This window comes from Mustela lutreola, chromosome 3 (assembly GCF_030435805.1).
Source record: "Mustela lutreola isolate mMusLut2 chromosome 3, mMusLut2.pri, whole genome shotgun sequence".
NCBI classification, from domain to species: Eukaryota; Metazoa; Chordata; class Mammalia; order Carnivora; family Mustelidae; genus Mustela; species Mustela lutreola.
Genome location: NC_081292.1, coordinates 112047270 through 112073252, shown reverse-complemented (window position 1 = coordinate 112073252; position 25983 = coordinate 112047270). Strand labels below are relative to the sequence as shown.

Below are 25983 nucleotides of genomic sequence, written 5' to 3'. Positions count from 1 at the left end.
TTACTGACAATTTTAAGGTAAATGGAGGCAGAAATAAGGTAAATGGAATTTCCCATAGCAAATTTGTCTTGCTTGAGATATGATAATACATGTACATAAGACATATGACAATTACTCCACAAATTGGGGCATATGTATTAATGATCCTTTTATATATCTATTTTATTCTGCTGCCCAAATATAGTGCAAATCAATCTTTGTCTGATACAATGAAAGTACAAGAGAGATATAGGGCATTTATAACTCACGATGGACTCACTGGCATTTGGTTGCTCCACAGTATCATGGTACTTTATGAAAATGTGGACAGCGGTAAGATTTTTGCTACGTGTGTTCCAGCAACACCATGAAAACATTGCTTCTCAATGAAATAATGACACAGTAATGAAGATTCCTGCTGTATAATGAGCCCAGGGGTTAACAAAGGAGCTTAATCATTAAAAGCTTAGGCTCTCCAGAATTACCCTACCTGGATTTACACAGCCCTGCTACTTACTAGCTGTGTGACCTTGAGCAGTTGACTTAATCTCTCTGTAAATTACATGCCATAAAAGGTAGAATGGGAATGATGAGAGGACCGTCCTCTGAGGACTGAGTTAATACATGTAAAACCCTTAGAATAGTATCCTTAACATAATAAGCTCTTGATAAATCATAGTTGTTATTATTAATGAGAGTTTAAAGATAGGTAAGAGAGGCAATCTGGGGGAAGAAGCATAAGTGTGTATCATCTGCACACATCCCAGGGAGCAATTAAATAAAATTCTACAGTTGAATCTTGAAGTTTGATTATTTTAAACTTAGAGTACCAAGTTTGAGATTCTTGTTGTGGTTAGCCAACCGAGAGAATGTTAAATTGAATTTTGATTATCTATATTTTTTGCACTCACAGCTGGCTCTTTCAGAGCTGATCTGCGTATCTCAGGCAGCACATGGAAGTGAAATTCTAAACTCCTTTTCTTCCTTCTCACTGAAGATGCACGTGGGTAAATGTAGAGCTAACAGAAGGGTCATAACAACTTTGAGAGACTCAAGGGTATAACTGAGTAGGGAATGGTCATCTTATTGGCAGCATTGGTAGTCCCAGCCACAGTCAGGGGCATGAAAAAGAATATAGCTTAGGGCAGACAAAGGATGCTATGGATGTTACAGAGGGGGTCTGGATTCTCCTGACATAGTGTAGGCTTCCCATAAATTCCTAAGTGTATATTTCATAACAAGAGAAAATGTAAGCTGAGTAGTGTGTGTCACTGTTGCTGCATACTTTGCCCTGTTGGACGTAGCCTTATGAGTAGGCGCCGCTGACCAGAGAAACCAGCACAAAGTTAAGGAAATGGGTGTCATACTATTTGAGATAAGACAATGGGTCTTTCAGGAGCTTCCACTTAACAGCCTGATCCAAGGGTAGCCTCTCTACACCCCTGTTCTTCCTTCTCTTCACTCATGCATGACCTCAGCCAAAAGGGAGATGAACTTATTCTTTTCCTGTATGCTTTTTCTTCCTCATCATTTTTCTTTTCTTGTGATGCTTCCCACAACTGCTACAAGAGATACATAATACAAGACTCTTCCCCAGATGCAAAATGCTGTCTCTGTTGCCACTTCCTTGTTTCTGAGCAAAGGTAGAAGTGACCCGTGGCTTCTTCACATCTGTCAAAGAAAAAAAGGCAGCTCTCTTTTGGAATGCCAGGACTAAACTTGTGCATGACAGCCTGACAGAAAATTTTTCCTATCATCCGATTAGGGGAAACAGTTTGGAATCTGTATAGATACTAGGGTCACTGGCATTCTTAGAGTGCTGCAATTCCTAGAAATAGAAGCTTTGTGATCGCAAGAACATGTGCTTATTCCAATGGACTTGAACAGACCCATGCCCTGGAGAGGCAATGGGGTGCAACTGCCCTCACTCACATCAGTTATTGCACTCTGTTCATTCAGTAATATATTTTTAAACTTGGGGGCAGATGTGGAGTCTAAGAGACTTATTTTTGCCTTAGCAGCCCCATGAAAATAGTAGACTCATGGTTCTGGCTGTCCATCCGATGCTACATATCACTAAGCTTGAACATAATTGAAGCTTGTTAATATACAGTTGATCATGTCAGAACCCGTATTACATTTAAATTTAAACTAAACCAGTTTTTGTAGGCTGTATGATATTGAATTTTAGTTTAAATATAATACAAGTTGGTGAGACTTATGTTCAGGATTTAGAATCTAACTCATCACCGAACACTTTATCTATATAAGATCTATCTCATTTGTGTTTCTCTCTCCATTGCATAGCCTAATGGTAGACACATATTAGGCACTTAACATTTTTTTACAAGTGTATGAAAGAATAAATGAATATATAATTAATATTCTATTTATATAAGCATTCCAGTGAGCAGATTACAAGTGTAAAAAGCAGGAAAAGCCAAATACTGAATTTTGCATATGCTTTCATTTTTCTGTCTGTTTTTAAAGATTATATTTATTTATTTGATGGTGAGAGTGTGGGAAAACACAAACAAGGGGAAGAGCAGAGGGAGAGGGAGAAGTAGGGTCTCTGCTGAGTGGGGAGCCTGATGTGGGGCTTGATCCTAGGATTTTGGGAACATGACCTGAGCTTGAAGGCAGAGCCACCCAGGCACCCCATATGTTTTCATTGTAACTATATAAAATTACGCTCATGGAAAAGATGAGTAGTGATTTTTTTTTCATTTTTCAAGCATTCTCTTATGCAGGCATTAGAAAACATCTTTTTATAAAGAGCCAGATAATCATTTGTTTTAGCTTCGTAGGCCAGGAGGTCTTTGTAGCATGAAAGTAGCCACAGACATTATGTAAGTACCTGAGCATGAGCGTGTTCAGGGACTGTGTAAAATAAGGGATGGCTGTATTTGGCCCGATGAGCACACTTTGACCATCCATGTTTTCTTCTTCTTTTTTTTTTTTTAAGATTTTATTTATTTATCAGAGAGAGAGATGGGGAGAGAGTGAGCACAGGCAGACAGAATGGCAGGCAGAGGCAGAGGGAGAAGCAGGCTCCCCGCTGAGCAAGGAGCCCGATGTGGGACTCGATCTCAGGATGCTGGGATCATGACCTGAGCCGAAGGCAGCTGCCCAACCAACTGAGCCACCCAGGCGTCCCATGTTTTCTTCTTTCAACAAACCAGATGTTGTGTTATATACTGAGATACAAAGGCAAATAAAATCTAATCCTTATGTTCAACTACATCCCAATCCAAACTACAGTTATTGTCTTATTTTTAAATTAAAGTTATCCATGAATTAGTTTTCTCTTTATCTTGTTGACATCTTTCTAGTTGATATAACTTGAAGTATAGGCTCCTTCTTTCAATATATTTTGAGAGTTTAGGGAAGGAACAAATGCCAGTGAGTAAGGCAACTTTAAGCCTATATGATGATAATTCCTCAGTGAAAGTAAATTACCATCAAAGTATGTGGTTAGTACTGTTGCTTAGCTCTGCAAAGAAAGAACAGAACTCAGTGTTAATGCTGAAATTTGCCTTCAAAGACAATGGAGTCAGTGAACTACAGAATCCTTGCAATCCTTATGGAATATTCATGCTTGGCAAATCCCATTCTGTGTACTATTATTGCTCAAAGAGTGCTCAGGGGATATTGAGTAAATGCTGCTAGAGAGGAGATAAGACTTCAGAAAAGAAGAGTGCAAATAGAAATGTACGTTTTTACAAAAGACTCAATTGTACGAGTGTTAATAAGAATGCAATCTAAGTTTAATCAGGAGTGCCTTGTAGAAGTGGGTAAGTACAAATCTGAACCATTCTGATGGCTTCGCCAAAGGATGTTCTACATGCTAAAACTTGGGAAAAAATACTTATCGAAAAATGTTGTGACTTTTAAAAATATTCAATAGGTATACACTGATTTTCTTTGGTGTCCTGTAACCAGTGGCTTTTTGAGGTTTGAGGGAACGAAACATTACTTTCACCCAATGGGAGGTGGTCCGGTGAGAATTCAGCATTCTAACACAGAATGCTGGCCATGAGCTTGTTTTCCCCACATGGGAATTTTGTTAGCCTTCCAGGTCAGATATGTCTAGGTAGCAGAGGAAAAACCACCTCAAAATTCTTTCCATCCCACATGGAATCATACCTGAAAACTGAACAGTATTATAGAGACACTTGCACTCAGAGGTAGAGCTGGTTCTCAAAAGACGTGTTAAGGTTAAAGTTCTTTCAAAGTGATAAGGAGTAGGTTAAGCCTGCTGGTCCCACGAAGTTTTAAAGCTATGCACAGTTTTCTCCTGTTTGAGGACTTACGTAGTATTTGCCATCTTGTATTCTTCTAACATTGGCAAAAGAAACCCTTCATTCATGCTCATCACTCTGTTATTTCCAAGGAACACTAAAGAGAATGCACATCTGGGCTGCATCACAAGTTCCCATGCTTGTGACCTTGGAATTGCTTGCCTCTTATTTTCTTTATCTCTAAAAGTGGATAAAAGCCTACTTGAATGCTTGGGTGGCTCAGTCAATTAGGCATCAGACTCTTGATTTTGGATCAGGTTATGATCTCAGAGTCAAGATATCAAGCCCTGTATAGGTCTCCCCCCTCAGCAGGGACTCTGCTTGAGATTTTCTCCCTCCCCCTTTCTCTCTGCCCCTCCCCCTGCTTGCTCTCTCCCATGTGCGCACTCTCTCTAAAATAATATGTCTTTATTAAAAAAGGTAGTATATACTTTATGGGATTACTAGAGTAAAAGTAGGTAAATCACTTCAAGTCCCTGACATAATATCTTTTCACAAAAATTAAGAACTATTATTAAGAATACCAATAAAAATATATTTATGGTTAGTGAAAGTTCAAGCAACAATTCAGTCCTTGTGCTTATTATTCTGAAATTAATTTCTAAACTTTTCCTGAATTATCAGCATGCTAATAAGACATTGGATATAATTAACAATGCTGGAAGTAAAACTTGGACATTTTTCTTTGTTAAAAAATGTATTTTATCATTTAGCATAGTCTGGCACTAATAATTTTTAGTTTAGAGGTAGAAATATTCACCCAGTATGTGGATATATAATTTATCAACCAAATAGGATCATTTATAAAAGTAAAAAGGGTATTAAAATAATTAAATTCCATAATTTTTAGTATTTATTTATTGACCAACACAATGGATTTATTGCTTTTGTAGATCTATATGATAATTATATTTCAAAACCTATTTTCAGAAATAAAATTCTTTCAAAAATAAAAAAGTAGCATATGCATTTTATTAAAGCAAAAAAAATCCTGCTTTATATTATCTGGATAGTAAAAGAATAGCATTCAGAGTTCAATCTTAGTGCACATTTTCATACTTTGATCAAATTCTTATTTGTATCCATTTCATACTACATTGATAGTATATTTCTGAAGAGTGCATATTCATTTGTGATATGGAATTATTTAAATTATTTTTCATAAAAATAAGAAATCAGATGTAATTTCCAAAGTTGCATTTTCTTGTTAATAAATTTGAGATTGTTGACATATTCAATCAACTATCTTTGTAGACCATAATATTTTTTAATGAGAATGTACTTTTTTCCACATATGCTGAACTCCTAATTGTGAGTTTCTTAAAATCTCTCTCTCTATATATACATAGATTGATAGATGAATAGATATTTATGAATATATATGAATACATATATTCATTCTTTTTTATTCTGTTTCTCTAAAAAACCCTAATACAAACCTAATAAAATTTTTAAATCTATATTTTAATTCCATGAATTGAAAGAAAAAAAAAATGGAACCACTATAGGGATTAACTGGTTGATGAGTCTAACAGCATTGGTATAAAACTAGAATCATTTAAACTGTTTCCAGAGTTCTTCTGTTATTAAAGCCAATAAATTAACAGTTATCACTTTATATTTTATTCTTGCACATGAAAAGTTGGAATTAAAAGTGATCAACATTAATGTAGAAGAATAGTAATTTGATCTAATTAAAAAGTCACATTGCATAGAATGTTATATAAATACATCCTTTGTTGCTGCATGTATTAAATCCTTATTTTCCAGTAGAGTCATCTTAAGTTCACTATAACATTTGAAGGCCATGGAGGTGCTTTTTAAGTAGATTTGAGTTCTCCAATTTAAATATTATCAGTGATACTGTTATAATTCCTATGGTGGATAGTGAATGATGACATTTTGTGAAAGTTACAATATCAACTTTCTTGAGAAGCAGAAATATCATCATTAAATTTTCATTAAATATGTGTCTTTTTATTTGTTTCTCCTAAATGGTTTATTATGAAATAAAAAATAAAACAAATTATAATTTTATGCTGCAAAACAAGGAAACAACCATTATGGCAACAGACAGAATACTCTCTCATTTGCTAAGGCAGGACTTCTTGGCTTCTTTCTATTCCCCACTCAAATTTTACATATGCACTTCCAATATTTCCTACATTTTCCACAGCCTTGCAGACCGATATCTTGGTGGCTTGAACTTCTCAGGAAGTTCAAGTGAACTTGGGACTGGCTATGACCATGGTGAAGTTAGATGGTGCTGCAAGTGGATCCTTACGGGACAGCATCAAATTCTTCTACCCACTCCACAGAGATTTGAAGTATTTCTGAGTGTGCTTCATTTTATCAGCAAGAGCCCAGCATCTATGCCTTAAAGAGTTAAGTTAAGGCTATGTTGCATTTGAAAAGTGTTGGGAAAAGAAGAAATGTATTGATGTTTGTCTTTAAACTTAACCGCCAGTTAAAGTGAGAACTCTGTTCCACCAACCTAAATCCCTGTTGTGCTAAGAGAGATCACAGGAGAAACTCAGTATGAAGTGGAGAACTCCCAAACCTATACCAGATCATTGAATTCAACTATTTAAAAAAATAATAGCATTGTTAAAAAATGAAAATTCTGGAACACATGCCAAGTCAGAAAGACAACTCATGTAAATTGGACCTGTCCCAAACTAGGACATGTGGTTAACTTGTATGTGAGTCACCACCAGTCCTTCTGAGTTACTGCCACTCACAAATGATGTATCTGATACATACGTAAAATATTTGTTAATTTCACTACTTTCCAATTTAATTATCTCAGCTTTCATTTCCCTACTAATTACGTTCTTCATATATGTTCTTAAAATATCCTTCATGCTTTTGTAGTTGTTGGATATCATTGGAATAACAATGTGAGTTAAATACTTCAAAATTAAACCCAAACTCAACAAAGTGTGATGCTCGCTCATGATTCCCACCACTCACTGTGGGTATGGGCAGAGCTAATGTATTTTGCTATAGAGCATAGGTTTTTTTCATGTGTGTAAAAGTGAATAATATGTCATTAGAATAGAAGCTTCTTGTTTTAATGCAATTGAGTAAGTTATACAAAACATTCAGGGTGCCTGGATGATTTAGTCAGTTAAGCATCTGCGTTCAGTTCAGGTAATGATCCCAGGGTCCTGGAATTGAGCCTCACATCTGGTTCCCTGCTCAGCGAGGAGTCTGCTTCTCCCTCTCCCTCTTCCTCTCCTCTCTGCTCATGCTGTCTCCCTCTTTCTCAAATAAATATTAAAAAAATTCAACTTACATGCATTTACTTAAAAAGAAGATTGAAAGAATATGACCCATCACAGAAATGCTCAACTATCAATCTGTGTCCCAGAACTGAAAACCAGAGCCTTTAATTGCAGGGAGAATATTGGCTGACTTCTTATTTCTGTATTGAATAACCATTCCCACTCTTCTCTGATAGAAATTGTATTATGTTTCAAGTTTCAAAAGTCATGCCTTTTATTACTTATTCTCTCCCCCATGTTTTTATCTCAACTTGTAGCTGCATGTAATGAATCATCACCATGTTCTCTTATACATGCTTGTTTATTTTCTGTATTGTATGAGGTTCTGTCTAGGACAAGGTCACATCTTATTCCCTATATTTAAACATCCACTTAGTGTGATTTAAAATGGAGTAAATAACTCGAAACATGTTTGTTGAAAAAAATGTCAAGTTTGCACTCATTTTCTGGTCCTAATTTTCCTACTAATCACCTCAATGATTGCCATTTTAAAAATTCAGAATAATTTATAATACTGAAAACTTTATAGATTCCAGTGTGACAGCTGGATTCCTAATAACTGTCCTTGAGACAAAAACAATATCAAAAACTGTTCTGATGACCATCGTACTTTTAAATAAATATATAGGCCAGCAGAATTTGTGTTATTTTTAAATACCAGTAATACATTTTTAAGACCAGTTGTTCAGCCTGTAGTAATTGGTGTACATATATATTTCTAGCAGCCGGGTAATAAATATGTTGTTGCTAAAGGGGACTTCGGTATTGTGGGTGAGAGGATGGTTTTATACCAACAAATGAGCTGCATCTTTCTACAGAAACTTTGTCTCTCTCATATTACAGAGTGTCAGATTCAGTGTTGAGTTGTTGGCATTATAATAATGGACAGCAATTTTCACATGAGAGATTTTATAAAATCCTTTCTTGCTTCTGCTTACTACTGACACAAAAGAACTGTTTAGTTGAAATACTTAAAATGAAATATTTACGGGCACCTGGGTGGCTCAGTCGGTTGTATGACTGAACCTTGGCTTTGGCTCAGAACGAGATCTCAGGGTCCTGGGATGGAACCCCACATACTTCTCTCTGCTCAGCATGGAGTCTGCTGGAGACTGTCTCTCTCCCTATCTCCCTCCAACCCCCCTCACACATTCTCTCCAGATCAATCAATCAATCTTAAAATTATTTAGTAATTTGTCACTTAGGCTGCCTTTAAGCCATCAACATTTTTAGCACATGAAACAGGCTTTCTCACATTAAAAGGTCCATTTTTTAAAAAATTATGAAGAACATAGAGTGTTCCAGGGAGAAACCCTGTGTTAAAGCATCCCCCTTTGTCAGTGTCATTAGGTTTGCCCTAAACCTCCCATTTAATGTCTGCAAAACTTGAAGAGTGTCTTTAAGCACAAAATCTACACATGCCAACATACAGAACACGTGGCATCTCTATTTCAAGGGAAAATTGTGTTTATCCTATTACCTGTCATCATAATACCTGTCTGAATTGTTGCTGCAAGTCATACATCATCTTAGAAGTAAGTAATTTTCTTGATGTGTTGTAGAAAAATACATCAATACAGAGAATGATGATGGTGTGATTATAGTAATTATCACATGAAACATGGATAGTTACTACTATTTACTTCTGTTCTAATTCATTATAGAACTAGTGAGAGTCACATTAGGGAGGATATACAAGGTGAAATAACATTAAGGAATTTTTGTTCACTGCAAGTGAAATGAATAAAGGGCTTTGAAGTAGATTTGATTTACAAGGTTGTTTTTTTTTTTCTGGCTAATTTTAATTACCTATATTATGGTTTTGAGAGGGATTAAAGTAACTTTCAGCTAGCAATAGTATTATAAATAGTCATCTAAAAGATGAGATAGACTTTAAAATGCCTAAAATGTTCAAAATTTTTCCAGAAGTTATCATTTTTGTTGTTGATTATCATTTTCTTTTATTAGATCCTGGATTATCCAGAGGCAGAAATCACTGTTTTTGTTTTTCTATCCTGCGCATCAAAGTGGTGTATGGAACATATCGGTATATGGAAAGCGATCCGTGTGTGCTGGGTCTCATTCATGTTGATGTGTGAGAGGTGATTGTTAGATTTTTCAGGAATTGGACAGCCTGGTGTTGCATTAGTAGCTTGACCTCAGGCATGGTGGGAGTATTTAAGCATAGAATTGGACAGGGAGAAGACTTTTCTTCAGAGAGCAGATTGTTAAACACTTACTAGCAGCCCACTAGGAAGCTTTCAAGAAATGAGCAATGAATGAAGAATGAGTGATTGATTTTTTGAAAATAGTGATAATCTGCAATAATACAAAGAAATACAAACTACTCATGAAATAGACAAACAATATTAGATACGGTATTTGTAATCTGGTGTCAGGCTGCCTGTTCTAATGTGGGCTCTCGCACTGTTTGGTTGTATATTGTTACACAAGAAATTTACCTTCCTTGAGGTGGAAGCTTCTTCCACCATGTGGGGATACAGTGAAAATCTGTACCCTGGAGGAGGACCCTCACTCGACCGTATTGGCACCTCGGTCTTGGGCTTGCAGCCCCAAGAACTGTTTTGAACTTCAAAGCCAACAAAGATCATCACTTTAAAGTGGGTAATGATGAAAAGGAACACCCGTGTTCTTTAAAAACAATCATGTTTGGGGTTTGTGCGAAGGCTGAATTGCACATTGTTGCAGCAGATGCATTAAATCATGAAGGCAGTCCAGTTACATCCCACTGGCAGATTTGAAAATGTCCATACAGCTGGTGGCTTCCCTCAGGGCTTTGAAATACCACCACCTGTGGTCTCATGGTTAAGTGGGTTCAGGGTCTGTGCCTATTAGTGGACAGCACTGAGTGCTTGTAGACAGAGATCCAAAGTTGTGTGAAGCCCCTAAGTATGCTTGGAAAGTGATCTGCTCTTGGAAGCGGCAGCAAGTTTCCACAGGGAAAAACAAACAAACAAACAAACAAACAAACAAAAAACCCTTGCAGCTGATAAAGATGAGGATGATGAAAATAATGATGATGATGATTTTGATGAGGAGGAAGCAAAGGAAAAGCTTCAGTAGATCAGTGTAAGTGTGGTGCGCTTGGGTGGCTCAGTGGGTTAAGTGTCTACCTTGGGCTCCAGTCATGATCTCAGGGTCCTGGGAGGGAGGCCTGTGCCCAGCTCCATGCTCAGAGGGAAGCCTGTTCCTCCCTCTCCCTCTGCCCTCCCCCCACTCCAGCCCTGCTTGTGTGTGCTCTCTCGTTCTTTATCAAATAAATAAAAATAAAATCTTTAAAAAATAAATGTAAGTATAATACTCCAGTAAAAAAAATGCACAAAAATCAAACCAGAGTGGAAAAGACTCAAAACCGTTAGCACTAAGACCCAAAGGCGAAGAATCCTTCAAAAAAACAGCAAAAAACTCCTAACACAGCAAAAGAATCTAGTTATGCAGAATACATAAAAACAAAAATGCAAACAAATAGAGAAAAAAAGGTGGCTCTCTTCCTAACTTGGAAGCCAACTTCATCAACTATGTGAAGAGTTGCTTCTGGATGACTGGCCTGGGAGCTTATTCAATATTGCTGGCAGTTAAGGAAGTCTCTTAAAGGAAATATTTTAGGTAGTTTTTACAATTTTCCATCTTATTTCATTTCTGTAACAGTTGATATATTGATGTCCTTTTTATAATGCAGAGTGTGAACTCTCCCTACCATGTCTGATAAATATTGTCTAGGTCCCATTGCCAAAATATGTCGTCCAAATGTCTGTTTAGTTTATAAAAATGGAATTTTGTCTTTGCTTGGTTTTAGATACATATGGAATGCCATCATCACAGTGCTGGTCAAACAAACGGAAATGGTAGGGAGACAAAAATATACATATTAAATAAACTTAGTATTTTAATAAAGTAAAAGAAAATAAATGAAGTTTAAAGTAACTTGTTCCATGGTGTGTGTGTGTGTGTGAGAGAGAGAGAGCAAGAAAAAGGGAGATAGAGATGGGGTAATAATGTTGTTCACCATATAGGAGTATAATGGAGATTGCCTAAAATTTATGAGATTGAATCACAAGGCATAGATTTTGTTACACATCAAAAACAGTTAATTATTTCATATGATTGACTTTTATAGTAGGTGTGCAATAAATATTGGAAGAGAGACAAAAGAAAAGAGAAAAAAAGGTGGTTAGGAAGAAAGAAAAAATATAGATGCTATCCAAATTTCATTCAATAAATTTTTTTTCACTGGGTCCATACACATCCTGTCCAATCATCCAGTTCACTACTATGGTCAGTGACTTCCGCAACAAAAACTGATGTTCACATAATCTGATGTAAGGTATTAAAGCCCCTAGAGACGCCTTATGGACTGTGCAATATATGTTGAAATGTATAATGTGTATTAGTATATTGTAATCTTTTGAGAATGACAGTCCATTTAGACTGTATTTAGGGGGATAAGTTAAGAAACACTTTTTATTTATTTATTTATTTATTTTTAAAGATTTTATTTATTTATTTGACAGACAGAGATCACAAGCAGGTAGAGTGGCAGGCAGAGAGAGAGAGAGGAGGAAGCAGGCTCCCCGCTGAGCAGAGAGCCCGATGCGGGACTCGATCCCAGGACCCTGAGATCATGACCTGAGCCGAAGGCAGAGGCTTAACCCTCTGAGCCACCCAGGCGCCCAAGAAACACTTTTTAATCTATGTAGCTAGCTAACTCCTTTCCAAAAGCAGTATGTGTCTTTTTTTAAAGAAAAATTCCCATCTGTACTGAAGTTTCAAATAGCTGTATATCAAGGGAAACATATGTAAATATTAATTAAAGCATAAATAAGATCATACTGTGCATCCTGTTCTGTAGAATGTGTTTCAAACTAACAAATATGCCGTGTGTTATCTTTCTCTCAAATGCAGAGAGATCCATCTCATCTCTTATTTTTATATAATATTCCGTGGTATGGATGAGTCAAAGAAGACTAAATCAATCTTCTCTCACTGTCAGCTTTTGTGAACACTGCAGCAGTGTATGTGCATGTATACGTGTGTGTGTTTATATATATATATATGTTTTATATGTATTTACACAAACATATAAATATCTGTGTATATGCACACACTATTACATATGTAGACACACACATTGTGTTAATACATGGGTAATATACATATATGATAAAGTCCTGGAGGCAGTTTGGAAGTTGCAAACTTCAGTTTGGCTAGATATGACTAAATTGTTCTCCAAAGAGGTTGTGATTAGACCTTCTGCAAAAAAAAGTGGAAAAACACTTCATAAATCATCTCTGGAATATTTTCAAGTTTGATATATGAAAAAGCTTTAATTAATTACTTGCACTTATTTAATTAAGTATTAATTTAATTAATTGCATTAATTGATTATCAAGGAGGCTGATCACCTCCATGTGTGTTTATTGCTATTTCACTTTTTCTCACATTTTCTCCTTCATATTTTCAGCTCACCCCCCCTTTTTTTTTTTAGATTTTATTTATTTATTTGACAGAGATCACAAGGTCACAAGTAGGCAGAGAGGCAGGCAGAGTGAAGGGGAAGCAGGTTCCCTGCTGAGCAGAAAGCCCAATGTGGGGCTTGATCCCTGGACCCTGAGATCATGACCTGAGCAGAAGGCAGAGGCTTAACCCACTGAGCCACCCAGGCACACTTTCAGCTCATCTTTCTATTGGAGTATAAGGCATCTTTTTAAAAAATATATTTGTCAGTATGCTCCAAATAATGTTTACATTTTTGTTTTTCCTTAACTTTCTCTGTGGTGCTTTTTACTGCCAACATTTTAAAATTTTATGTAGTGACATCTGTCACCACTTTCTTTAAAGATTTATATCACCCACACACATCTATCAACCTCCCATTTTACAATATTTTATATATTTTTTTAATATTTAAATCTTAGATCTCTAGGGAATTTCTTTTGGTGAAGTGAGTGAGCACTGGTTTATTACCTAATAAGTTATCTCAAAGACACTTATTGAATAATCTATGTTTCCCTTGTCCATTTGAAATACTGGCTTTCCTAGGGAGAGAGGTCAGATGCCTGAGGAGTAAGGTGACCCTAAGTTTGCCTCCTCTCTCTAATACAGCTAGATATTTATCAAATCATTCTGAATACTTAAGAAATCTGTTGAAATAGTCCACAATAGCCAAACTATGGAAAGAACCTAGATGTCCATCAACAGATGAATGGATCAAGAAGATGTGGTATATATACACAATGGAATACTATGCAGCCATCAAAAGAAATGAAATCTTGCCATTTGCGACAACATGGATGGAACTAGAGCGTATCATGCTTAGCGAAATAAGTCAAGCAGAGAAAGACAACTATCATATGATCTCCCTGATATGAGGAAGTGGTGATGCAACATGGGGGCTTAAGTGGGTAGGAGAAGAATCAATGAAACAAGATGGGATTGGGAGGGAGACAAACCATAAGTGACTCTTAATCTCACAAAACAAACTGAGGGTTGCTGGGGGGAGGGGGTTTGGGAGAAGGGGGTGGGATTATGGACATTGGGGAGGGTATGTGCTTTGGTGAGTGCTGTGAAGTGTGTAAACCTGGTGATTCACAGACCTGTACCCCTGGGGATAAAAATATATGTTTATAAAAAATAAAAAATTAAAAAAAAAAGAAATCTGTTGAAATAGTTGAAATACTTGTTTTCCTATATTCTGATTATCAATATATCTTGGGTATATCTAGTGTATGCAAAATTATTTTCCAGTGGCTATTCTGGTCTTGCAACTACAACATCCTGTTGCAATTTTGGTTGTTTTTATTATGTATTTTAATATTATTTAGGACAATTTTTTTTCATTACTCTGTACGTGCGTGTGTGTGAGTGTGTAATTTATCTGGCTATACTTAACATTTTCTTTTTCTAGATAATTTTTTTTAGGATTTTATTTATTTATTTGACAGAGAGAGAAAGAGAGAGAGAGCACAAGCAGGGGGAGCAGCAGGCAGTGGGAGAGGGAGAAGCAGGGTTCCCAATGAGGAGGGAGCCAGATGTGGGGTTCGATCCCAGACTCCTGGTATCATGACCTGAGCAGAAACAGATGCTTAACAGACTGAGCACCCAGGTAACCCCTAGATGAATTTTTAAATGTTTTAACACATTGCAAATTTAAACAAAGACAGACACACAGATGCTCACACATTGTAATTTTCACTGAGCATACACCAAATTTATTGATTTGTTTAGAGAGAACTAATGTGATACAAACTGAATTTCTGTATTTCTCCATTTATTTAAGCTTTTCTTCTTGCTTCTGCAGAGTTTTGCAGGTATTTTTGAAAGGTATTTTCAGGTTTTTTTGTTTGTTTGTTTTTTGTTTTTTTACTGTTGCTGTTATGAATGAGATATTTTTTAAATTGCATTTTCTAAACTTATTATTTGTGTACTATAAAGGTAAGGGATTTTTATATTCATTTTTAGCTTTGGCACTATTTTGAAATTCCTCACCATTTCTAATGCCTTTTTTAGTACTTTCTCCTGGGTTTTTCCTATTTTTGCTACTGTTTTCCACATATTATATATTGAGTACTTTCCCTCTGTCTCTAGTCTAACGGCATTGGCAAACCTTTCCAAAATAATAATAAGAAAAGAAGGTATCTGTATCTTAAACCTGACTTTGATGACAAGGCTTTTAGGATTTCACCAGTAAACAGAGTATCAGTGGGCTGGTGAGATGCGTTCCATGTGTTTATCAAGGTACGTGATCCATCAGCTCCTAATTTCTTACAGTATTTTTTTTTTAAGATTTTATTTATTTGTCAGAGAGACAGAGGAGCAAGAGTGAGCACAAGTAGACAGAATGGCAGGCAGAGGCAGAGGGAGAAGCAGGCTCCCCGCCAAGCAAGGAGTCCGATGTGGGACTCGATCCCGGGACGCTGGGATCATTACCTGAGCCGAAGGCAGCTGCTTAACCAACTGAGCCACCCAGACGTCCCCAGTATTTTTTTTTTTTTAATGTATTGGGCATTTATTGCAACTTTCTATGTGCTTCCTGCCCACTGTTTTTTAGAGAGTAGTAATCACATTTCTAGTCAAATTTGGAATATATAGCTGTTGGTTCCATTTCTCTGATACTTTAAAAGGTGACTAAAATTGATTTTCTAATATTTTGTTAAGAATTTTTATGTAGATTTGTATAAGTAGGAGATATTTGTAATTTTCTTTCTCAGTCCTATCTTCTAAGTTTTCATAATGGTACTGTTATGATTATGTAAAAGAGGTTTGGAAATATTTCTCTCAGTTTATAGCAGTGGTTCCCAACCCTGCCTATAGGTTAGAATTTTATTTTATTTTAATTTTTTAAATTATTTCATACAATTTTTTTAACTTTATTTTATTTTTTCAGTGTTCTAAGACTCATTGTTTATGTATCACCCCCAGTTTTCCATGCAATAATACGTGCCCTCCTTAATACCTACTACCAGGCTCACCCAACGCCCCATCTCCCTCCCCTCCAAAACCCTCAGTTTGTTTCTCAGAGTCCACAGTCTCTCATGGTTCAACTCCCCCTCCGATTTCCCCCAACTCACTTTTCCTCTCCTTCTCCCAATGTCCTCCGTGTTATTCCTTATGCTCCACAATTTTAAAAACCATAAACATTTAAAAGTTACTTAGGGCCTGAGCCAACCCCAGATCACTTGCACAGAACTGGGAGTATCAGTGATTTCAGTGTAATGTAGTCTCAGATTTCTTCTATTTTTTGCCTTGTGTTGAACACGGATGCCACCATTACTCATTCTTTTCAACCAAGCAGAATAAGGGAATCGGCATGCATCTGTAAGCAAACCAAGCATCTTCTATCTTCTCTGGAACAAAACTAGAAGAGGTTACTCAAGGTATTGGACATTGGGGATTTTCATTAGGTGTGTGTGACCCTTTCTTAAGTGGAAATTAATGACATTAAAGGTTGTTTTTTGGGGGGTTTGTTTGTTTGTTTGTTCTTTTGTTTGTTTTTAGATAGCTGTAGGGAAACAGTCTTTGGTAATTTTCACAATGTTTTTCATTCTTGCAAAAAGCACTAGAATCAGCTTAAGAGCTGACTTCAAATTTTTCTGGAAAAATCAAAACCAAATAAACTCACCATTCTTAACATCCCTGTTTCCCTCAATCACTCTGACTGATTTCCCTCAAAATCAGTCTGTAGAACCATCCACCCATTTGTGTGTTCATGTGTCCACCTGCTCTAACATTCATCAACAAACTCACATCCTGTTTTTTTTTGGTTACTCTTTGCCAAGGAGAGATTCTATATAACCCAGTGTCATTGTATTCTCAACCACTTCACTGGCACTGTGATTTCTCTCTGCCCTGATCACACTTTCTCTGTGCTTTCTCAGACTAAGACTTGTGATTTCTCAACCCTATGTCCCTTGGGTAAGGATTTGAACAAAACACTCCACATTCCTATCTATAACTCAGTAATTTGTCACCTTTATGTAAAAAGTTCTGCTCATCTGGGACTTTAATCATCTGCTAACTACCCCTTAACCTCTCCTTTCTTCGCTGCCACCTACAAACTCCCAGGCATCTCTCCCTCCAATTGATTAAATATTTTCGCTTCTAGATGATTGCCTTCATTCACGCCAAGCCTTGCTACGATCACCCTATGTGATACCTCATCACAGAACCCACCCATTCAGTCTGACCTCCTCCACAACGATCTCCATTTTTATTTCAGACTAATTATCCTCATGGATGACTGCATGTTTAAATTTTCTTTCTCGTGTAACAGCTACATAAGTCTAAAATGTTACATTTAGACATTCTACTTAACTTCCGGTCCTCCCATCTCTCTACTGAATTACATCTTTTTCTCTATGATTTGCCTTGCTTCTTTACATCAGATGCATAAGTAAATCCTATTGGTTCCACCATTTTACCTCTCCTGGACTTCTTCAGTAGTCTCCTACTGGCTCCTGTCAGCTTGATTTTTGCTCCTCTACTTTTCTTAGATACTAAATCAGATCCTGTCACAACCGTTTTATAACCCACCATGAGCTAGCTACCTGTTGCAAATAGGATAATATCTATGTTCTTCCAAAGCACTGTACAATCTGTTCCCCACCGACCTCTTAGATCCTATTTCCTATCGCTCGCCTTTAATCACTATACCCAGTTTATAGGGATCTTTCTATATTCTCCCTTTGAAGAAGCCAAGCTTAGTCCACCCTCAGGCTTTTGTACCTTTTTTTTTTTTTTTTTCCCTCCTGCCTGAAACATCTCTCTCACATCTTTGCTTGGCTGCCTCTTCTGCATTATTTAGATTTTACTCAAATGCCTCCTTCTCAGACGGTTCTATTAAAATACTCACCAACCTTTCTCTTTCCAGCAAGTAGTTTTTATTTTCCTGCATGGTTTTAGTCCTCTGAAAACTTATATTTTTCTCTTGTTTACGTATTTAGTTTACATATTTATTTCTGTGCTTCCCATTAGACCATAAGGCCCATAAGAATTAGAACCTTTTTCTCTCTTTTTTCACAATATCCTCAGCCTTAGAAGAATGCCCAGAATATAGAACATTCCTATTGAATGTCTGCTTGAAAAGAAAGCATGGGGGAGAAAAAACTTCTTTCAGCCCACACTTTGCACTTCCTTACTTTACTCCCATATGCATTTAGGCTTTGGGACTCTTCATTTGACTGCTGTCCCATACGGGATGCTGTGAAATATGACTATATTTGTACCCGTCTGGGAAATCCGCAGGATTCGTCCAGGATCTTATTATCTCCTGCCTGTACCTAGCCTGCAAAGCACTGTTGGGGAAAATCAACCGACTGCCCCCATGCTGCTTTGTGTTCTGCTGCTGCACTGTCATCAGTGCCTTGTATCTCCGTCTCCTCCCTTTTATTCTCTTCACCTGAAAAGAGGGAAGACCTGTCCTCTCTTTTATGTAAGACTAATACCTTCACTCTCCTCTGGATCTCTCTTTCCCCAGATTCCTCAGAGCCCTGCACCAGTACATATCTCCTTTCTTGGGCTCAGTGGCCCGTGATCTCTTCTTAATACTTGCTGCTTCCTACTGTTCATAAGCGTTTGAATTTGTTTAAATCTCTGTCATTGCTCATCCCTCCGTTTTCAGGAAGAACTGTTGTCCACTTCTATTTTCTCCCCATGCTTCCCCACCTAGTACACAATAAATGCCCCACAGCACAATGTTGATATTATAGTTCCCTGTGTAGAAAAACCTTTGATATTATATCCATCTATTGCATGAGGTCCAGATCCTTTGTCCTGGCCCCCACTTACTACACACATACATCTTTTCTTCCTTCTTTCCTTCCATTCTTTCTCCTCCTTTTCCTGCCTAACATTCTCCTACCTTCTATCCATTGATTCAACAAAAGCTACTTAAGTGACTTTCATTAAGTTAATACTCAAATTTGAAATTAATTATCTAGTACTAATAGATATGTTCTCTTGGCCAAAAAACAAAAAACAAAACAAAACAAAACAAAAAAAAAACAAAACCAAAAAAACACCAAACACTACAATTAGGACTTATCCTGTCTGGTCACTGCCTCTAGGCTCTCTCTTAAAAGGTATTAATCGTTATCAGTTAGTGGGAAGCTTTTCAAATACCTATTCACTTAATAGAAATTCCACAGTATGATTTGTGTTGTGTTTTTGTTTTCCTCTTACTTTGTTTTAATTTTTTACATAAATTAAATTATTATGCAAGAATTTTTAGCACTTTTTTTTTTCACTCAACAGATTTTGGTGAGTTGGTAATTATCGGTATACATATAAATCTGACGATTCAACAGCTACCTAGCATCCGGCAGTGTAATGTTCCTTTAGTTCACTAGCTTAGCTTATTTAGCTACTCCTCCATTAGTGGGCATTCAAATTATTTTTCTTTAATTATTCACTTATTTATTTTTCTGAAAAAGTGAACATTTCTACTTCTAGCCCCTGGACATATGTCTCTTGGCTTTCTAGGGTAGATATGTAGAAATGTAATTTCAGTGACACAGGGTGTACAGAATTTAGAACTTGTGGATGCTACCAAATTGTCTTCCATGTTGTCTACATTAATTTATATTTTCACCCTCACAACATAGTAATTGACAATTCTTGTACATTCTTACTTGCCAAATTTGTTTTACTAAACTTGTATGTTTGCCGTTCGCATAGGTAAAAACAAACAAGGGAAAAGTATCTTTGGTAATAAAAGTTTTTCATGTTTGGGTTACTGGAAAATTTCAATATCTTTGCATATTTTATCGGTGATTTTTATTTCGTTTCTATAATGAGAACATTTATAGTCTTAGCCTTTTGAAACTGAACAATTTTGTCCATAAGAATTTTACTTTTTAAGATAATAATCTTGTTATATATGCTGAAAGTACTTTCAGCTGTCTCACTTAAATTTTAGCCTTATTGGTTTGTCAGTCACATTTATCTCTGTTTTCTAATATGGACAGTGCTTCTGAATTTTAAATCTTTGTCTACTCTTAAAGGCATGCATATATTTTTTCTATCATTTTTTACTCATAATTTTTAATCCTGCAACAGTACTATGAAGAGGGCACTCATTATTTGCTGGATCATATGGTAGTTTATTTTTAAAGAGTTTATTTATTTATTTGACACAGGGAGAGAGATCACAAGCAGGCAGAGAGGCAGACAGAGAGAGAGAGGAAAGCAGGCTCCCTGCTGAGCAGAGAACCCGATGCTGGGCCGAATCCCAGGACCCTAAAATCATGACTGAGCTGAAGGCAGAAGCCTTAACCCACTGAGCCACCCCGGCGCCCCTATTTTTAAGTTTTGAGGAATTTCCCTACTGCCTTTTTCATTAAAGCTGTAAAATTTACATTCCCATCAACAGTACAAGAGTTCCCTTTCTCTACATCCTCCTCAACACTTATCGCTTCTCTTTTTATACAGGTCATCCTAACAGATAGGAGGTAGTAACTCCTTGTGGTTTTGATTTGAATTTCCCTGAGGATTAGTGATGTTGAACATCTTTTTATGTACCTGTTGATCATCTTTATGTCCAAATTGACCTTTGGAAAATTGTCAGTTCAAATCCTCTGCCCATCTTTAATGTGATTATTAGTCTTTTTGCTATTGAACTATAATGGGTTCTTTACGTGTTTTGGATTTTTTTTTTCTGTGTACCTTCCCCTTTATTTTCATATGGATTATTACAACTGTAGGTTTTTCCCCTTGTTTCCCCCTTTTTCTTCATGTGGACTGTTTCCCAGTCCCCCTTGTATGAGATCTTCACATGATCCAGTTATCAAAACTTTTTTGCCATTGACAAATATTTACGTGTTTTGGATATTAACTCCATCCCTAATACATAGTTTGCCAATATTTTCTTTAACTTCACAGGCTGCCTCTTCATTTTATTGATTATTTATTTTTCTGTACTTAAGCTTCTTAATTTTACATAGTCCCATTGGTTTAATTTTTCTTTCTTCCTCTGCACTTTTGGTGCCATAGCCAAACCATTATCAAGGAGATTTTTTTCTATATTTTCTTCAAGTCTTACATTTAAAACTTTAATGTATTTTAAGTTAATTTTTGTGAGTGGTGTATGATAGAAATCCAGTTTTGTTCCTTTGTATGGGGCTATCCAGTGTCCCAATACCATTTACTGAAAAGGTTATCATTTCTGCATTGAGTGTTCTTGGCTCTCTGGTCAAATATTAATTGACCATATGTGTGTGGGTATATTTCTGGTCTCTAGATTCTGTTCTGTTGGTTAGTGTATCTGTTTTTTATGCCAATACTGTACTGTTTGGGTTACTTTAGCTTTATAATATCTCTTAAAACAAGAAATTGTAGTGTTCCCTGCTTTGTTTTTTCTCCAGATTGCTTGGCTACTTAGGGTGTTTTGCAGTTCTATACAAACTTTTAGGATTTTCTTTTTCTGTCAAAAAATATCATTGGGATGTTGATAGGGATTGTGTTGAATCTGCAGATCACTTTGGATATTATGTAAAGTTTAAAAATTTTAAATCTTCTGATCCATGGACATGGATTTGCTTCGCACTTATCTTTGTCTTCTTTAATTTTTTCATCAATGTCTTAGAGCTTCAGGGTACAAATCTTTCACTTCCTTGGTTAAATGCATGCCTAAGTACTGCACAGTTTTTAGTACTATTGTACTTTGTTCTTTATTTCTCTTTCAGATAGTTTGTTGTTAGGGATAATAATGAAACTGACTTTTGTATGAAGATATTACCTCTTGCAAATTTAATGAATTCATCTATTGTTCTAACAGTTTTTTGGTGGAGTCTTTTTAAAGATTTATTTATTTTAGAGTGAAAGGAAGAGAGAGAGAGCAAGGGGAGGGGCAAAGGGAGAGAGAGGGAGAGAACCTCAAGCAGACTCCCTTCTGAGCACAGAGACTAATAACAGGGCTCAATTTCAGGATCCTGAGATCATGACCTGAGCTGAAACCAAGACTTGGACGCTCGACCAGCTGAGTCACCCAGGCACCCCTATGGTGGAGTCTTTAGTGTTACCTTTATATAAGGTTGTATCATATGCAAACAGAGACAATTTTACTCTCTTTTTCCCTCTTTGTATCCCTTTTATTTCTTTTGCCAGTTCATTTTCTCTGGTTAGAACTTCTAGTACTAGGTTGAATAGGAGAGATGGAAGTGGTCATCCTTGTTAACCTGATTTTAGAGGAAAACCTCCAACATTTATTGTTGAGTACATTGTTATGTATGGGTTTGTCATTTATTACACTGATGTATGTTCCTTCTTTTTTTTTTTTTAATTTAAACTCACTAATTCACATAGAACATATTATTAGTTTCAGATGTAGAGTCCATCAGGCTTATATATCACCCAGTTCTCTTTACATCCCGTGCCCTCCTTAATGCCCATCACCCTGTTACCCCATTCCCCACTCCCCTCCCCTCCAGCAATCCTCAGTTTGTTTCCTATTATTAAGAGTCTCTTATGGTTTGTCTCACTCTCTGATTTTGTCTTGTTTAATTTTCCTTCACTTCCTCTGTGATCTTCTGTTTTGCTTCTTAAATCCCACATATGAGTAAAACATACAATAATTGTCTTTCTCTGATGAACTTATTTCATTTAGCATAATAACCTCTGCTTCCATTCACATCATTGCAAATGACAAGGTTTCATTTTTTGATGGCTGAGTAATATTCCTGTGTGTGTATGTGTGTGTGTGTGTGTGTACACATACACACCACATCTTCTTTATCCAGTCATCTGTCAATGGACGTCTGGGCTCTTTCCATATATTGGCTTTTGTGGACATTGCTGCTAAAAACACTGGGGCGCATGTGCCCTTTCAGATCACTACATTTGTACTTCAGGATGAACACCTCGTAGTGCAAATTCTGGGCCACAGGGTAGCTCTATTTTGAACTTTTTGAGGAACCTCCATGCTGTTTTTCAGAGTGGCTGCACCAGCTTGCATTCCCACCAGCTGTGTAGGAGGGTTCCCCTTTCTCCGCATCCTTGCCAACATCTGTCATTTCCTGATTTATTAATTTTAGCCATTCTGACTAGTGTGAGGTGGTATCTCATTGTGGTTTTGATTTGTATTTCCCTGATCCCAAGTGATGTTGAACATTTTTTCGTGTGTCTGTTGGTCATCTGTATGTCTCCTTTGGAAAAACATCTGTTCATGCCTTCTGCCCATTTCTCCAATGGATTATTTGTCTTTTGGATATTAGTTTGATAATTTCTTTATAGATTTTGGATACAAGCCCTTTACCTGATAAGACATTTGCCAATGCGGTATGTTCCTCCTATACTCAAGGTGTTGAGAGCTTTTATCTTGAAAGGATGTTAAATATTGTCAAAATATTTTTTCTGCATCTATTGAGAGGATATGATTTTTATCACTCATTTAATTAATGTGTTATGTCATGTTTATTTATTAGTATATGTTGAACTATTTTTGAGTCCCAGTAATAAATCCCACTTGATTATGGTGTATGATCTTTGTAATGTGCTGTTGAATTCAGGTTACTAGTATCTGCTGAGAATATTTGCATCTATATTCATCAGGGATATTGGCCTGTAGTTTCCTTTGCTTGTAGATACTTAACTGGCTTTGGCATTAGGGTAATGTTGGCCTTGCAAAATGAGGTTAGAAGTGTGCTCGCTTCGGCAGCACATATACTAAAATTGGAACGATACAGAGAAGATTACCATGGCCCCTGCGCAAGGATGACATGCAAATGGGGTTAGAAGTATTCTGTCCTCTTTAATATTTTGGAAGAATTTAAGAAGGATTGGCATGAGTTTAACTATTTGGTAGAATTCACTGGTGAAACTATCTGGTCCTGGGCTTTTTTTTTTGGGAAGTTTTTGAAAACTGCTTCAGACTCCTTAGTTGTTATTGATCTGTTCATATTTTATATTTCTTCAAGATTCAGTTTTAGAGGTTGTATGTTTCTAGGAATTTATTCCTTTCTTTTAGGTTTGTTGTTCATAACTGTTCATAGTAGCATCTTGTAATTCTTATTTCTGTGGTGTCAGTTATGATATCTCCTCCTTCATTTCTGATTTTATTTATTTAAGCCCTCTCTTTTCTTTTCATGGTTGGTCCAGTCAAAAGTTAGTCAATTTTATTTATTTTTTTCAAAAGCAAAAACAAAAATCCAACTCTTTGTTTTGATTATTTTTTTTTCTGTTGTGTTTTTTGTCTCTACTTCATTTATTTCTGCTCTAATTTCTATTATTTCCTTTCTTCTGCTATCTTGGGACATAGGTTTTTTTTTTTTTTCCCTATATTTTAAGGTGTAAAGTTAGTTTATTTATTTCAGATCATCCTTTTTTTTCTACATGTAAGTATTTGTCATTATAAGTGACTGTGATAAGTGATGGCTGGGAGAGCTTGAGTTGACCATAGGGCCCTTCAGGATCTCTGGGGTTGCAGATGGGATTTTCTTCTGCTGGGGCCCTGGGTTATCAGGTCTCTTGTCATATTTTGGCTGTGAGGGGATCCTTACAGGATCCCAGTGATACAGGTGGCAACGTTTCCTATCATGTTCCTGTACTAGCAAGACTTGTCGGTGGACTGGCTGAAATAGTCCAGAGCCCGGTTACAGGGCCCTTTCAGAATCTATGATCTAACCAAATTTTACAGCCTCACCTCTAGGGGTTCCCAGACTGTGGCTGAGAAGGGCTGAAGCTGGTTCATGGGTCACTTCAGGGTCTCTAGTTGGGACCAAGTTCCAAATGCCTATTACCCAACACACACATGGGTGGGGTCACTCCTTCCAAGTCCCTTGGCATGTGGTGCTAGTGACAAGGACCAAGACAAATGGGTCTGCAGCCAACCAAGTCCATAGAGGCATAGAACTGTTTCTAGTCATGTAGGTGGAACTTTACTTTACATGTCAGCCACTTGGGGGCAAGCCTGCCTTCTCAAAATGGCTCTCCCCAGTCTTGAAATGCACTGGGGTTCCACAGTCTCCTATCTGGCTCCTCAAACCCCAGGAAGGCATTTTTACCTGTGGATGAGTGCCATATCATTGTTGTTCATAGACTATGAAAAAGAGGGAGGACATCTTATTTGGCCACTTGATTGGCACCACTCTATCTTTGTGTATTTTTGTGTGTGGTGAGTGAAAAGCATTCATACTTATATTTATTTTCCAAATAGCTATCATTTCAATATCATTTATAGAAAATTACATTTTATGTATTTTCTATTTATTGGGATAGTGGATAATATTTTAAAAATAGACAATAAAAGCACTTGAAAGGATAGTGGGGTTAATGGAAATGATATGATTATCATATTTTCTTTCTGGAATACAAGTTTCCCCTGTGTGTCTTTTTTTTTCCCCCCTTCCTACCTCTCTCTTCAACTCTCCCTACAAAGACGAATTTGATGGATAAATTAGGTAACTGTTCTTTGCATGACTGAATTGTTTGTGTTGATACTCAGCAATTGCATATTTATGTCAACACTTTCTGATTATGTTCCATTTGTAAAATTTGAAATCACAAGCTCTATTCCAGCGTCAGGAGATAACAGATGAAATATGAAGCAAAGAAATGCAGAGGATGTCATGCTGATTGCTTTCTAGAAGACTCAATTTGTAGGCTAGTGAGAACCCATATCTTTCCCAGTTGACCTTTCTTTTTACACTTTTTGTACTCTTTTTCTTCTAACACAAAAATTATCATGGGGATTTGTGGGAGGTGGTTTGATTCTCAGAACTGCATATGTTACTTTGTATAATTTATAACAGCTCTCTGCAAATAATTTATTAGTGCTTGTTGTTAAATGCCCTGTGAAATATCTACCAGTCCATACTCTCACAAAAATATTGAGACCGTTCCTGCATATGCAGATTCTTTCTTAATTGCATTTATTCCTGGTACTAGGATATTCCCAACAGTGATGT

The 25983-nt window shown here is 36.6% G+C and overlaps 1 non-coding gene and 1 pseudogene across 1 annotated transcript; both read left to right on the top strand.

Annotated features, from left to right (window-relative positions):
• The first annotated feature begins 249 nt into the window (after positions 1-249).
• LOC131827905 (nucleophosmin-like) lies at positions 250-11180 on the top strand (annotated as a pseudogene).
• Positions 11181-23719: 12539 nt separating this feature from the next.
• Positions 23720-23829, top strand: LOC131828312 (U6 spliceosomal RNA). Its single transcript, XR_009352337.1, has one exon. It is a non-coding gene; the product is annotated as a U6 spliceosomal RNA (small nuclear RNA).
• The last annotated feature ends 2154 nt before the right edge of the window (positions 23830-25983 follow it).